The sequence below is a fragment of the Aptenodytes patagonicus genome, chromosome 4, assembly GCF_965638725.1.
Source record: "Aptenodytes patagonicus chromosome 4, bAptPat1.pri.cur, whole genome shotgun sequence".
NCBI lineage: Eukaryota > Metazoa > Chordata > Aves > Sphenisciformes > Spheniscidae > Aptenodytes > Aptenodytes patagonicus.
In genome coordinates this window covers 64758220-64775568 of record NC_134952.1, presented here as the reverse complement: position 1 = coordinate 64775568, position 17349 = coordinate 64758220, and positions in this window count along the sequence as shown.

The window sequence follows — 17349 nt, the reverse complement described above, 5'->3', positions numbered from 1 at the left end:
AATCTCCCTCTCCTAACTCAGTTCAGCACAAGTGATCCAAGGTAGCGAGAATATTACTTCCTTTCACTTTGACAGAAAGAGGGTAGGCAATGACTACACTTGCATTTGTGCTCAATTATCCAGGGTAAGGGGCATCATAAACACTGGTGAAAGGGTGGCAATGAGCAACTAAGGCAGGCTGTAAGGGCTGGTGGTTATCCTAACTTAATGACAGCCAGAACACAGTGTTTGTTATCCTACCTTGACTACAACCAGTGATCACAGCTAAATTAAATTTATTTGGACAGTGGGAAGCAATGGAAAAGAATAGCCATAATGGGTCAAGCCAAACAGCCTTCTTGCTCCATAATCAATTTCCGATAACAGCTAATAGGGAAGAGTATAAGAACTAAGCAAGTATATGGCAATATTTTCCCAGAAAACCCTCCCAATCTTCAACGATTTGTAATTAAATGACTTCCAGACATAGACATGTTGTCTTTGCACCTAAGAGCTCCTGATGTATTTGTCCTCTGCAAAAATCACAAGCGGCTTTTAGAAACCATGTGAACTTTTAGCATCCTCAATATCCAGTGGCAACTGTCCAAAACTTAACTAGATATTGGGTGAACAAGTACCTCTTTCTGTTCTCACCATCCTCTCCTCCTCAAGTTTAACTTGATGCAACCATGTTCTCATGATAGAAGCAACAATGCACAGTCACTTTATATTCACCTGGCATGCCTGATTTTAGAGACTCCACTCATGTCACCCAGAGTCATCTCTTTTTAAAGCTGAAGAGTCCCAGCCTATGCATCTGGCAGACTACTGTGACTCTTCCAGACTTTTGATCACTTTTTAATGTATTTTTTCCAGTTCTACCAAATCATTTGTGGGCAAGGAAAAGGGGAAGGAACCATATTTACAATGTAAATTGATCATTTATAATGGCATAATGATGTCTTCCATTTTTCTGCTCTATTTCTTTCCTAGTAATTCCCAACATTGTTTTAATTTTCTTTCATTTCTTCATTGCCACTGAACTTAGTTATATTGACAGGAATGTTTCCTCAATATTCTCCCTTCTCACAGCATAAATATTTTTAAAATCATGCCTGTCTGGGATGGACAGGAATATTCTTGCTAAGTTATCTCGTTTATGTTAATCCAAATTAACATCAAAGAATTTTGCCATTTAGATGTTTCCAGAAAAGAGTGGAAGTGTATTTCAAGAGTTGTGTTTGTGGGACAGAACATGTACTGAGCCATAGGCCCATGGTGTTAACCTCTCTAATTCACGTTCAGGTCAAAACACTTATAAATTCAGACCAAAGAGACAATAAACTTGGTGTTGAGATACACCCAAAAGTTGTTCTGCTTTAATTAAGACTAATGTATAAATTAATGTACCACAGTAAGCTTAACTAATAGGGATGAAGTGTGAGTGGACAAAAATTTATCTACACTGGGGGTTGTACTGGCCTAATCAGCTTAGTTTTTAAATCAGTTTTGATTAAAATAGCACACCTTTACTGTGTGGAAAATATCTAGCACAGGTAGCTGCTTCCAATTGGTTAAGTCATAACAACATGTTCAATAGTCTAGAGTTAAGTGTTTTATGTGCAGAGTACACAGCTTTTTAAATTAGCAGTAGAGACCTAATTTCAGAAGCAGCCTTCTGTTTTTACTGTACTCAAGAAAGGACAATAAACACAGAAGGTGGAAAGCAACATACGGAGATGCTGTTACATAGTATAGCGCATGGATTCAACAACTGAGAGATGGAGAATGCACATTATCAACAGATTTACTCACTTAAACAAGAAAAGTCATTCAGGAAGTGTCACCTACCATTACAATGGCCACCACATTTGCAAAGCAGTCAAGACTAATTGCAACAAAAGGACAAAGAAAACGTTAAGGCTGGAAATCATTGTTTTAATATGCTGAAGGTTGATATGTCAGAAATGTACCTTGCCCTTCACTTTCTATTGCAAAAACATAGATCATACTTTTTAAAGTCCTGTCTCTTTGGATATACATAAGTGCACACAACCATAAAATTAAATAGCATTTCTGTATCCATATATTACACACACACACACACACACATACACATGTAGCCAAAAATCTATAGAGAGATGTATATGCACAGTGTAATGTGAAAAAATAGTCATGTGAAATGAAAGATCCCAATGCAGTACATGTTACCAAGCCCCACAGAGCCTGGTGGTAACTGGTTATGTGGGCACACTTGGTCCACAGAAAAAACAAGGACATTAGATTTAGCCTTCAGTGCAGTATCTTGTATTTGCTATGGGCTAGGAACACATATGCGGCTAGTTACCCAGACCAGCGAAATGACAACTTTTTAAGTCACAGTGGTAAAACCTTATCTGAACCCAAGACCTATGAGGTTAACTGCAAAAAAACACAAATGATAAAAAATATTTCTGATTAGCCCAGGAAATTTTATATTCCTACTGATGCTGAGCAGTAGACAAAATAAAGAGCACTGTGAGCAGCTACCCCTTAGAAGGAACAGGCTATATCATACACGGATAAGTATGTAGAAAGCCTCATGTGTCTATGCAAGATCCTACAAAAGAATACAGATAGTCCTTCCTCTCCTGTGTGGGTTACAAGCACTGGGGGTGAGATCAGCTTGGAGAGTTGGCTCTGATGGCTGTTGTTTTCTTTGGAAGGGCAGAGTCAGAAAAGGGATGATAATAGCCATGCTTCACATTGAGGACTGTGTGGGTAAAGGATGGACACAGACAAGGGACTGGGCAGTGAATCACCTCTCAGGCAACAGGAGAAAATCTGTGCAAGGGTTTTGTCATAAATATTTCTTTGCAAAATTATCCTCCCATGGCTTCTAACATAACACAGAATGATAGGTCTGAGAGCCCCGTGCCGTCCTTGAGACAGACTAAATGTGGCTTTATACTTGTATCTTGGCCAGAAAAAACAGGGCCTGACCCTGGGAGACAGCAGGAAGACAATAAAGGTGGGATTCATCTCACCTAATATCTGAGTATTAGAGCTTCTCATTTGTACTAGTTACCTTCCTTCCTGCTACAGCCATTGGGAAGAGAGAAACACTTTTCCCCCGGTCTTGGACACTTCTCTTAGCAGTGGAAAGATGACCCAATGCAGTACAAAGTTTCCTCCATGGACAGCGCAGAAAGTCTCAATAACTGCCCTAGGTTAAAGGGCTAACTTTTAGAGGGTTACGTTTAGATGAGATGGCTTCTGGAGGGGTCTTGTTTTTTCAGTGGAAACGTTCTTTTAAGTACAATGACATAATATTTCTTCGAGCATTTGCTTAACTCTGTCCTCAGATCTTTCCTAAAATATGTGTGTCACTCACAAATACAGCTGAAGACAGGTCCTTGATTTCGATTGCACTTTCAGGGGACTAGTAAAATGACCCCAGCCTTATTATATGCCAGGTCTGGCAAGATGGAAAGCAATAATTACAGTGTAATAAAGTACATGCAGATACTATTTAATTGGCAGAATTTGCATTTAAATGGAAATTTTAAAATGAAAACATGTAAGAACCTTATGGATGCAATATTCAGTACACCTTATGCTGGCAATCGGAAGTGTCATGGAGGAGAAAGTTGTATTCCTATTAGACAGGAATGTATGCATGTGTGTATGTGTCACCAATACCACTTCTACTTATACTATGCAAATAGTTTTCTTCATCAGAAGCCCAGCCTTCTGTCTGGCTCGCATATAGCTACACCAGTGGGAAACTGGAGAAACAGGAAACTGTATGAGGTTAAACTCCCAAGAAAAATCAAATCAGAATGAGTTTTGTAAGCTCTGAAAACAGATAAAGTAGATGGAAAATACTGCAGGGTTCCCCCAGCTCTACACCAAACAGATAAGGCAGGCAGAAAATGTGTTAAAAACCAGTCAGAAAACAATCAGAAAGGCACACGAAGCCATATAAACTCTCCAGTCCATGGCTAGGGTTGGGAGATTACTGGATAAGCTAGAGATGTGACTTTCATGCAATTATACTTAGCCTCTTTTAGTCAGTCCTTTATTTCATCAAATATTCTATTAAAATTCAGGCTGCCTGCCCAACATTACGTCAACCGAGATCAGTCAATCAATCCCCTGAACTGTGCATTCTGTCAGATTGCATTATTTTGCTGGGCATCAAATCAGGTTATATGATGCTGTCCTCCTTTGGCAGACAAATTAATGTTAAGGATAACACAGCTTCATGTTACTTTTAGGATTTACAGATGTAAAAAAAAATCTAACAACAAACACCAAGCTACTTTTAACTTGCAGTGTTAAGGCATTGACAAAGCTTGTAAGTGAATAATGTTATATATATGAAAGACAAAGAGACTGTTTTAGAATTGCCACCATCTACTAAGTGATGATTAAATTGATTTTATTATATCCATTTTACTTTATGTTACATAAACTAGAACATAAATGGGAAAAAGGCCACATTTTTATGTGGCTTCCTAATGCTTTAGCTTAGAGGAAAGCAATGTTCATTTAAACATTCCCCAAATGACACCCTATAGGTCATCACGGAGATAAGAGCTTCAATAGAAAGTCATGGCTTACCAAGGGAAGAGAGTTGCATTCATGCATTGCAAGGGCTAGAAGGAACAACTGGGATTGTGTATTCTGTCCCCTGCTGTGACCCGGGAACTCCAAATCAGTTTTGCTGAAACTCAAAGCATTGCTAGAGAAAAACATGAGAATCCCAGACACACCATTCTAGTGATGAATTATTCTCATTGCTGATAGATGTATTGGTTCCAGGATGAATTTAAGTTTTAATACTTTAGTCTACCAGACTATCTGTAACCATTATTTTGATAAATGCTGAGTTCTTGACTTTGCTTACTCTCCAGTTGGCTTTCCAAAGCTCACAGCTCCTCTGACGATCCTCTCATTTTCATCAAGACATTTCTTGTGGGTAATGATAGGAGTCTAGTGACATTTCCAGCTTGGACTGTTCCCATGACAAGTTGTCCTGACAACCACAGAAGGAAAAGGCTCTGGTGAATGATTTTCCAATATCACACAAGCAAAATGTCTGTGCAAGAATGAACCAGTTCTGACCCCTGGCCTTGCTTCTCTCTTGAAATGAGTGAAAATTACCTTCATCGGGCCATAAGAAAAGGGACACATGAGAAGAAGAACACAGATGCAGAGGTAGATTCTGCCAAATGAGTTCAGGATACAGAGCAGATGGCCTACCATCTCCTAATTTCATGTGTAGTACAGGAAGACATGAACATACAAAAGGAAATAGTTATGGGATATCTTCTTTATAAGAAAAGCTTATTTCTATTCCTTGTAGCTTAACATTCATTGTCTTTTATAGTCAGGCCATATTGAAGTAGTTACAGCCCAAATCACAAGCCAAGTTAAGTCCCCAGGGCCACATCCTACTAAGCTGAGACACTGGGAATATTAAGGAAGTCATCTTCTAAGCTGGGTAGAGTCCATTACATATTTTAGAGCTGTTTGCAACTTTGGTCAATAGGCTCCCATCTTTAAATGGGTCTGGTTCTGCCCCATCAAACCAAAGAGAGTTTCATGTATGCAGAGTTCTGGCCAACACTACTCAGCAGAGGCATCTGCAACCTGCTCAGTGATGCTGGGGCAGCAGGGTCTAGATCAAAGGCTTAGGAATTAAAATGAGTAAGATGACTAATACTTACTACAGCTACTGTTATAGGGCTTTTCTTGAGGTTATTTTCTAGATAAAAAGGTTATTTTCTAGATTTCCCAGTCTTGCTGTCAGCCAGCAAAATTACCAATCCTATTATTATGTTTTAATTTAATTGTTGGCTTAGTGTGAATTCATATAATGCAAGGAGAATGTGTCTTATATTTAACATACAACAGGACCATTATTTATTTTTATTTTAAGCTAAGTGAGGAATTTAAATCACAGGTGGCCTGGTAACAGAATAATTCTCTTTTGTGAGTTGCTTTCCTTGTGTAAAGGTATTTTAATCCATCCCATTAAATTTAAAAAGAAAAAAAAAAGAAAAAAGGACCTACAGTTCAACTAGATGTGATAAAGGTGAGTCAGAAATGTGCACATATGCAGTCATGTGCATATGTGTGTGAGAAAGGGCAACACACAGTAAAACCAAAACATTAACCTTAACTCTGTTGATACTAAGGCACCCTCCTATGCCGTGACAGATACATTTTCATAAGCTTCACACTGAGTATTTCACCCATTCTGATAGCTCATTGTTAGTCTGAAAATGTCTTTTTGACAAGTTTTGAATCCCTCCAAGAAATTAGAGTGATTTAAGTTAAGAGATACTAATGCTTTTCTTCCCTTCAGATGGAAAGATGCAAATGTAAAAGGGCTTTAAAGGTCTTTGTCCAAATTGTCTTTTTTTCCTCACCTGTTCTAGAAGAATCAGTCATGTCTCTGCAAATTCCACTTCCATTAACCTTTCGAGTACTGCTGACATTCTTGTACAGTAAGTCTCTCACACCATATGTCAAGATCCAGCTGATACATCCTTTAAAAGTCTCTCTTGCTGTATATCTTGACTCTTCCAGTTAGTTTGCAGGTCAGATGACTGGGAATATTTAACTGAAGCTTAATTTACAGTTTCAAAATTAATTCCCAGACTGAAATGATTGCTTTCCATCTTACTAACTCTGTTCACTTCTCAATGCTCAAAGGTTAGAGAGTAGAGGTAATTTTTGTAAAAGCAATAATAATGTAAAACTAATGCAAGACTCAGAAAGTTGCCTGTATTAAGTATGAACAGCACTGGAAGCTTTATCTTTATCAGAGCATTGTATTTTTTTAGGCTATGGTTAAATGCTTGCTTTAACCTGGCAGAAGTCCACTCTGCTACTGAAAAGAGCATTAAGTGCCTTCCCCTCCCTACTGCAGCTGCTAAGCCCTGCCCCTTGGCCTTACACCAGGGCTAATGGGAACTGATCCATCTGGAAACTAACCATCACCAGTATTGGCATAAGGAGCTGGTGGGAATGAGCAGCCCAGGACAAGAGGCAGATGGAGCTGCTGCTTTCAGTGACATGGGGGTATATACACCTAGTTAAAGCAACTGTGTAACTGCACTCCCTGTGCTATGTGTGCTTAACAATAGCATCCAGATATAGAACCTGTCCACGCTCTCAAGAGTTGAATTCTATGAGAAAATCCTTAGTGAATCAATTGTAAAGCTAGGAGCAAGATTTTCAAAGCACTCCATTACCTAAGAGCGTAGGGTTTGTAAAGGTCATGGGAATGTGCGTCCCGAAGTCTCTTAAGGATTGGACTTGTAGGAGTTGGAAGTCTCCGTGTTTTTGAAAATCCTTCAATGTCCCTAAATGGATCTTTAAATTTAAGTACTGTTAAAAATCTCACTCAGAGACATTTTTTAAATGTCTCTCACAAATTCATTGCTAAGCTTGAACGTTAAAGACAGCATTTGCAGCAGATATGAGGAAGTGAAAGAGAAGCACATCTAAGGCCTATCTCAAGTGAACCCTTCTGATGATGATGAGCAGGATTGGTGGTTTGTGAAAATAAAGCAAAACAAAACTTGCAGTGAAAACAGCTGGTACACAGCCCTGTTTTATACATTTCCTACATCCGTTAAAGGGAACAGTATTCCAGCATGGCATAATTGAGAATTAAATTACTATTGTTAATAGAATTATAAGATAGTGCCTTTCTGTACTTACTTTGGCATTTATATGTTATTTAGAAAGTGTGTTATCTAACACATTTTATTTGGAAGTGATGTTTTTTGAATTGATGTAGCACTGCAGGGAACTGAGTTTAATTTCCCTGTGCCTTGCAAAGCTTTACTTTGAGCTAAGAAGTTTAGCTTTGCTATCTACAGAGTAGAAACATATGGTGGTTATATACTTAAAGTTGTTTTTGTCAATGTTAACTATCAGTATTTTTTATATTCTGCTGTTCAGTTACACTTACAGGTGAGATGCTGATCTCCCATCCACTGATAGACATAATTCCATTTTTCACATCTCTGTAAATATGATCAAAATCTAATCCAATGTGCCTGATGTAACAATGTTCCTTCTCATTGTTATAAGCATCCTGCCTACCATCACAGCAAAGAATAAAAAAACTCATAAAAACTTTTAGCAGATACCAAGAGAAAACAAATAAAAACAAACCTGGTCAAACAACTTACAGAAGAGTTTGAAAGCAGCAATTTATGATGGTAAAAGATGCACAATGGTAAAAGGGCAAAAACTATCATAGCAGCAAGTTAGACAGAACTTGTTGGAATGCTAATCTTGTTTTCTTCCTTCATTGTGAAAAATAAAAGAACAATTTATACAAATAACTATTGTATGAGCTGTGTTATGTCTGGTCAGTTTGCTACGAGTCAGTCACCCCAGGTATTTATAAATCTTGTCAAAGCTTTAGTTTTTCCTTTATGAAACTAAAAATTATTCCAGTGTCTGCTAGTAGAAAACATACTTTACGTTTTACGTACTGAAAGAAAGAGAGCTGCAGAAGATGGAAAAAAAAATTATTTAAGATCATGCTATTGTGCTTTTCAATATCATTCTACTCATATGATCAGGAGCAGGAGACAGATGGTAGGACTTAATGTGAAATAAGACCAATTAGAACAAAATTATTATTGTTTTTGATTCCCATATATTCATACTTAAACCCTCTAGCACTATGGGTATTAACAAGTCTTAGCAGAATCCATTTATCTTTTAGACATAATTTAGTACAGTGATTACATAGGAGTGCCAGTTAGCCTTCTGTAATACTATTTTGGGAGTAGTTAAAATTTAGGATGCTACAAACACAAAGCTTCCTTCCCTTTGCCATGTACGACACTGCACTACCCTGTTTTCATTGATTTTAAACTGGTTGCCCAGGCTCTATGGTGTACTATAATCAAATGAAGCAAAGTGAGAAAGATAATGCACAGTTTTTCTTAACAAATCCAAATAAACTCAACGACACGTTGTGTAGATTAAAGCAAGCTGTCATCATGGTGCACCCAGTTGGTATGCCAAGTTGTTGGACAGTCCTGCAAGTCCTTCATTTAGGAAGGGTTTTGGCATCTATGACAGAAAAGCACCCATAAGCACACATTTGCCTTGCATGCACTCCAATTGGACTAAATGTGGTAGCAGACAAGTGTCCTACCTTAACAATTAAAACAAGAACCAGCATCTTCACCAAAATTTACCTTAGTGTCAAAATGTTTCAATTAAGCAACACTGCCTCATCCAGTCCAGCAGGTGAGCATGCAGGTGTGTGAGCTGAGGTCAGCTATACACCTGCTAGGTACGCTCGTAGTAAGTATTCCTCTGGCACCTACTTCCACTTAGATGATGTTACAGGCATACTAGGAGCAGCAGGCATTTTCTGTGGTATAGCACCATTTTCTTTGCAGCTGCTGGAATTCAAAGCATCCAAAAGTCATGTGGCTGGCCCAGGACTGGAGAAACATATATGTATATATACATTTTTAAACAAATCACAAATTTTTGTATTATGTGTTTCATTATCTCTTTAGAGACCTGTAGAAGCAGCTTCAAAGCTGTTAATTCCACTTCCTGCAGTGATTGTTCTGGCATTAAACCAAAAAGAGGTGGTATAGCCTTTGGTGATTCTTCCTGGCACACTGTTTGGATAGCTGTTACCTATGCTGACTTAATTCTGCACAGAAGTGAAATGAGTTCATAGTGTTCCTCCTTTAGTAGGGTTACCACTTCAACTTCATAGCAGAAAGCTTTGGTTAGGGTTCATCTGCCTAATGTGAAATGCCCATTTCATATGTCTACCTCTGAAATAGCTGTCTACCTCTGAAATAGATGTCTACACCTTTCTTTTACAAACAGAGAGAAACAGGTACTTCCAGGGTGACATGCATCCTATCTCGAAATAGATGTCTAAAAGAAGTCAGATCAATAGGGCTCAAGAATTGTTCTCTCTACCAACTACAAAAGCAGTCAATACAAATACCTCTGATGTAGGTATTGGTAGATGATAAATCCCATCCCTTGTGCTACAGCCCTGAGGACTGTGAGATACTGGCTTTTATCCTCAGCTCAGCTAGAAAACCAGAACAACCTAGAGGCAGAAAATGCTACCAAATTTCTTCAAGGGGAGCATTAGGATGATGCAATGGTGGAAGAAGCAGCAAAGTGCTGAAGCATCTTTTAAGAAAGTAATCCACTGCTCTCTGTTTTGGTCACTGGTATTTATTGGCTCTTTGTATGAAGAGCATGATGAAGTGTTGCAGAAGCTAGCACCACAGCTTTAAAAAAACCCTTCAAGACAATTTTCAGTGAAGTGTTCTCTTCTGCACATGCTGACTATAGCAGGGATGGATTGAAGGAGGACAGCGGACTGCCTTCCTAGAGGTCTTTGAAGCAGCTGGCCCCTGCATTATCTCAGATTCTAGGGTTGTAGACTGCTGCTGGAGGACTAACAGCTCTGGCTCTCTCTACTCCAGTGTCTCATCCTGACCTTTAATAGACAGGTAATAATCATCTTTCAAAGTGGTAGCTAACGGATCTGAACCTCAGGATCACTGTAGTATATGGCTGACAGAAGTATATATATGAGTATATGGAGTATATACAAGTATATGGCTGAGCAAAGAACAGAGCCGGCCTCTTGTCAGGGGCACCTGGTGATAGGGCAAGAAACAAACTGAACCACATGAAATTCCGTCTGAACATAAGAAAATATTTTTTATTGTGAGGGTGACCACGTACTGGCACAGGTTGCCCAGGGAGGTTGTGGACTCTCCCTACTTGGAGATATTCAAAACCCAGATGGATATGGTCCTGGGGAACCTACTCTAGCTGACCCTGCTTGAGCAGGTGGGTTGGACTGGAGATGATCTCCAGAGGTCCCTTCCAAGCTCCACTATTCTGTGATTCTGTAATATTGTCCAAGAAAATTTGAAGAAATACTCTAAATGGCCTATAACTGAGGTAAAGCCAAGGTCCGTTTACTATTTTAGGACCTTTTAAAGATTATTTCAATTGTCATTTTTTTTCTTTGAAAACCAGGCCAAAGCACCCAGTATCACCTATGAATGAAACCACATGATAATTTATAGAAACTTTGCTAAAAGATATTCACAGCTAGTGATCAGTCAGCTCACAGTGAAATAGAATGAGGTTTGCTAGCATTCTACTTACCTTGCCTTCACCATGTGTATGCAATCAAACTTGTCTTGGAAATAGTGAGCAACTTCAGACTTAATGTGACCCAAGGCTGTGTCCAGAGGAAGTTAGTAGGAAGCAGCAAACACGCTGCAAATTCACTGAACTTTCATGGTAGCTTCCTGGACAAACAAGCCCTAAATGAAGACAAATCTGCTCCAGGATTTTACAAGGGTACCCTCAAAGTTATGATCTGTATGCTTTTGTTTTATTTTCAATTAAATGGAAGGCAAAATATTGATTCCTCCTTCCTCAGGAATTAGTATTTGCTCTGTTCAGGGTACTGAATCTATTCAGTGAGTTTAAAATGCCAAGGAAAGCAAAGAAACCATTAATAACATGAATATAAAAGTAATCTAATGGATTCATTATAATCTAAATACACACATAAAAATAGATTATAACCTACCACTTCTCATCCTGAAGCACGCTTTTTGGTTTATAACACCTCATTAATTTTAATTGTAAACCTAGGAAATAGTCTCTTTTTCTCCCTGCTAGTATACAGAATGTGAAAGTGTGACCAATACATTTGTCATTTTGTTTCAGGTAGTTAACTTTCCCTTCAAATGCAAGTCTGTACAGAGTTTATGAAGCATTGAGCATTTTTTTAAGCCCAGTAGAAAATTAGGGATTCCTTCAAAAAAATAAGAGAAAGGACTACCAAAGGAGGATCATAAACTGTTCATCCCTACATCTAAGATTGAAATAGGTCTGTCATTCTCTTATTTTTGGTAATACATCCATAAATTCACAACCAAAAAAAAATGCATTTTTAAATTACAATTGCAATTAATGTCATGGCTTGTCTTTTCTGTGCCTTCTAAATGTTCCAAGTCTTAAAAACAACAATAAAGGAGAATAGAGAAGAAAAAACATAGCAATTATCATCTCATAATTCTGAGTTTTGTCCTTAGTACATTAATGGCACTTGTACTGAAGGAATCAAGTCAGAGCAGACCTAGAGGATATCACCACTGACAACCGCACAATCTGTTTTTAATAAGAGCAAATATTGCAAGACAATCTTTGCTGCATTTTTTGACAGAGTTCCTAAATTTGGAAAAACAGAAACTGGAATAATTTCATTTTAAACTATGAACTACAGTACATAGTTCTAGCATTATACTGCAGTATAGTACTGTAGCACGGTAGTATAGTATTATATATACTACTATAGTATACTGTTTTTTCCGTGCCTCGGTTTCCCACTTGCAAAATGGTTGAAACAACATTTGCTTCTAGCTAATGCCTCTCTGTACTCATTATAAACTTCAGAATTATGACCGCCTGCTCTAAGCTGCACAAGTACTCCAGCTAAGATGCTGGTGTCTTTCAAAAGTCTATCTGCAAAAATTATTCACTCTCACAATAAAACATTGAGAGGAAAGACTTATTTTGCATTTTTTCATCAATCTGGACTTATCAGATAGACAGATGTTAAATTCCAGTGGATTTTTTTAATCTGACATCCTGCATAACACTATCTAAAGAACTTAACCCAAATTATCCTTCGTTTATTTTCATCATTTTTTTCAACTGAACTGAGGCAGTTCATCAACAGTGAATCCTGAGCCATCCAGACTGACTGTGTTGCGTCTCCAAACAGCAACTTCTGCGCTCAATACTGTTTAACAAGCACCATCGTCTAAGCAGAAATCTATTATATATAGTATTAACTTCTAAACCTTGTAATATGTAGAAGGATTCAGGAGCAGTTAAAGCTCCACAGGTCATAAAGACTTGTATTTTGCAGGAATTAGGGACGTATAAAGATTATGTGATAGGAGGAAGGTAATACATCATACACAAAATACAGCCCCAAAAAAAGAAAATAAAACCCTGCTTTAGGGCCTGACTAAAAAGTCTTTTTATCCACCCCATTATTATTATTACATATTAGAGTGTGCTGAGTCTCAGAAGTGTACTGTAGCTGTTCTTTTGATTCAATCTTTTTACTAGTTATAAAAGTCTGCTTCTATCTGATTACCTGAAATTAAACAAAAATGGCACAGAAGACTGCTGAGAGCAGCAGAGAAAATAACAGATATTTTCCTTGCTACTGCCTGTTAGAAAACATCTCCTCTTCAAAATAGACACCATCTTATTTGCAAGTGTACTGAATTTATTATCCTAGTAAGCCACCTGCTGAATTTGTCTCTTCTTTTAGCCTCCTGCTGCTGGGGACCTAATTCCACATTCCTGTATCTCTTTTCAGAATGACCATTTATCTAAACCAGTGGGTACTTGGGACTAAAGTGTGGCAAGAAAAAAGGGATGGATTTTTAAAAGTGTTTGGAAGTACGTGAGTGTCAAATTCCTAATACCTTTCAGTGGGCATTTTGTGCCTTTGCAAATTTCAGCCAAAGTGCATACCTGAGAGGTGTTTAAAACGCTATGTAGACAAGAGAGTTTCTGTGATTTATATGTGAAAAGTAACCTTATTTCTTTTATGACTCTAGAATAGTAAGTACTTGCTCTGAATATGCAAAGAGGCAACTGCTCCCCTTATGCACGCATATCTCTATTTAATGTGCTTTATCTGAGATTGTGGAGACTGCAATCCAGATTGCAAATACCTTGGAAAAAGTAACCCATAAGTTTTTTGCACTTGTCATTTAGAGTTTGGAAATAAATTTGCTAGAAATCCCATACAGCCAAATGAAGCACTTACATGCAATCAGAAGAGTGCATAGTATAGAAAAATAAACCTTTTTTAGTCCGGACTCCTGGACAAAACCTGTGCTCAGGAACTCCTATTAAAAATCCCATAATGATTCTCTGTTATAAGTCAAATCAGACTGAGTTTGTAGAATTTACTTCAGCATTCATTAGGCAGAGGAAATCCCCAACCAATTGCATTTTATCTGCTGGCCAGCCTCAGAGAGGTTGGCAAGAGAACAAGCTAGAGATGGGTTCGGAGCATCTAGGAGCAGATCTGCCATAGCAAAGGCTTCCATTAGCCCAGACGCCAGCTACTGCTGCATGAAGTCCCTGCTAGTAGCATCCAGCAGTTGATGGATCCTATAATGCCCACAAACTCCATGAGTGTATGCAGCTCCTTCTCATTGCTATCAGCAAATTGTAGTGGACTCTATAGCAGTAGTATTCACCTTTGCAGATATAAGACCAAAAAGGATACACAGAAATACTGTCTAGCCAAAGCATCAGTGCACAAGCATAGTGGTTTTTCTTTTCTTTAATAGTGGAGAGGAATGCAAAGGAAAAATTCAACAAATGTGTGTGAAAAAAGAATTATCATTACTGAATAATTTTTAGTCAACAATCAGCCTGCTAGCCATTTTATTGCCTGTATGATATAGAAGACGACTGGGAGACAGCCCAGTACTGTGTGTTCATGCCCCCTGTACCCAAGGCTGCTCAGGGAGGCATGACATCAGCTAGAAGCTTACTGCTACTGATACAAAGCAAGATGGGTGTATTAACTCCTTGGATTGTCTATAAAAATGGAAATTTATCAGAAGGCATTTTGTAAACACACCACAGCCCATGAATTATTTAGCAGTTAGCTAATGCTGCTCAGCAACACAACTCTGGCAACAGTCAGTGCAAGCAGAAAACTTTACTGGGCACTTGACAGAACTATTGCAATCTCATAAATGAATCAGGTACATTCTAGCAGCCTGGCATTTGCCTGGTGCACTCTACAGTGGCTTTATAGGGCAATCTCACAGTTAACATTAAACTGTTGCTGCCACAGAGTTGCTTTGAGAAATGATCCAGTTTGGATGTTGTCAAGTTCCACTTTTGTAGAGTTTGTTTGGTTTGTTTTTTTTTTTCCTTTCATTGCTGTTTCTGTATTCCTTAATTAACATGAGTAGGTAGATAGGCACAGCATTCTCAAGAAAGAAGTGAAAAAGGCAATGTCATTATAAATAGGACTCATTTCTCCAGGGTACTTAGTCCTCAGATGCCACAGTCACATAGCCAAACTGGAAGCTGCCAGAGCATTGCTCAGCAGAGCAAACTCAGAGAAGTGCTCAGCAGCTTGTAGGATGAAGCTCTGCACTCTGTTACAAAAGGAAGAGCATAATATAATAATAATAATTTAAAAAGAGCATAATAATAAAAAAGGAAGCAACGCATATCCAAGTGAGGTATATTTATATATACAGAACAAGACACCTCTCAAAATCCCATGGGTCAGCTGCCTGCCTGGATACAGCTATGATATGGACTGGATCTTGAATCCCTGTGTTATCACATCTGCTATTTGATAACCAAGAAGAGAAATAGAGGGAGGAAAGGAGCTTACCGTTTGCTTCTATGTCACAATAAATCCCACTTTCTTTTAGAGGGGGACAAGACAGGTATGCCTCTCAGTTCTAACACATCAGCCTTTCACCTTCTCAAAAAGTATCTTTACATCCCTGTAAATGGCACTGTCTGAGGCTATTTTCACAATGGATGTGAAGGCCCCCCTATAGTGAAAACCAGGCCACTTTGCTGTAAGTACACTGGTAAAACTCCAGTCTCCCACATCCTGTGCTGAGCTGCTGTGTGTCCATACAAGCAGAGAGTTTTCACTGATCTCCAAGTATAAGCAACTCACATTTTATGCTGTAACAAAGCAGCCCCCAGTCCACTTTGTGAAACATCAGCTGTCAGTTTAAATGGTTTGTTTTGATCAAAGTAATGCAAAATAGAAGCTTTCATTAATGGATGCTTCACCTTCCCCACTGTTCCAGTGATTAGATACTGAGCTCTCAGGGTATTATTAGAACCCACTTTTCTTTCAAATCTTTAGACAGTTAATTTGAGGGTTGTGATTTTTGAAAAGAGACTGAGTCCAGCTTTTTCAAAAGCAAGGAGACAAAGAATTCTTTCCCACGTTCATGAAACATCAGTAGGAGGAGGCAATGTTAAAAACTCAACAGAGTTTCTTTCCTACAACCCCGTTTGGATGAAAATACTCGGAAAACATTGAAGATATGAATGGATTGAGGAAAGATCCTTTTGTTTTTATGAAAGAGACCCTATCACTTAAAACATTGTGGTAGCAAGCATTGCTACGGGAAAAGGAAGAGCTAGCTATGTTTTGAGTTCAGTTCTATTCATTTTCACAGGCTCTAAAAAATATACATAGAAGGAAAAGAGGAAGGACTGAAAAAGCTATTCACTTGTGCTTGCTATCCACTCATGGAAAGGCACATGTGGAAAATCAGCCTCTGCTTCCTCCTCTTCCACAAGGAAAAAGACATCCGTGCCATTGCCATGTGATTATGAAGTGGAAAGGGTTCCTAACCTTGCCAAGTATCAAACACATCAGACAGTAAACGAAAAGACTCATGCTATAAGAGAGTTTGAGAGATGGGAGTACCTCACCTCATGTCCATGATGCCATCCAGTAATTAGAATCTGCATCAACCAGTATGAACTGGCACTGGCCTATAAAAAACACTCTGAAATATTTTGGTTTGTGATGATCCAACTAGAAATGAAATACTTCACTACGATTCACTGGCTGTGAGAGACTGTTCACAGATGCCTCTACCTTAAAGTGCTATAATTCAGTGCCTTCTTTGTGCTAATAATCTGTGAGGATCTTCTATATTTTTTCCTGCGGGTGCTTGTTCTGACCACTAAGAAAAGGTTCAGGGCTATGAATTTAAGTAGAGCAGGGTCCCACAGGGCCTTGAGAATCGCATATGATTTTCCAGCCAACTTCATTCCTAAATAATTGGTCAAGCTTTCAGGTATGTGTCTAAAAGTCCCTAAATCCATCATTAAGTTCTCCATTCAAAGCAGCTTGATTTAGAACATTTAAGATTTCGGTGATTTAATGTGAAAAATCAGACGGTTTAGGGCTTCCATATATTCAGATGTCTGTCCTCAGCTTCAAGGTATTGCTCCAGAAGGAATTCCTTGTTCTTTATATGAACATAGTGAGAATGGAAAAGCTCACCAATTTGTAGGTGAAAAGCACCATCATCTAATGGGCCACGATGGATGGGTACTTTGGAGATATCCAGGGTTTTGTTTTCTTGTAGATTTGATACTTTATCAAAACTGTAGCTGAACCTTCATATTCTTACTTATGAGCTGGAAAGTAATCCTTTCATCTGTTGAGCACAGTGAAGTTATTTTTTCCAAGATCTCTAAGAGATTCAATTTTCATGGCCTGTTTTAGTTGTC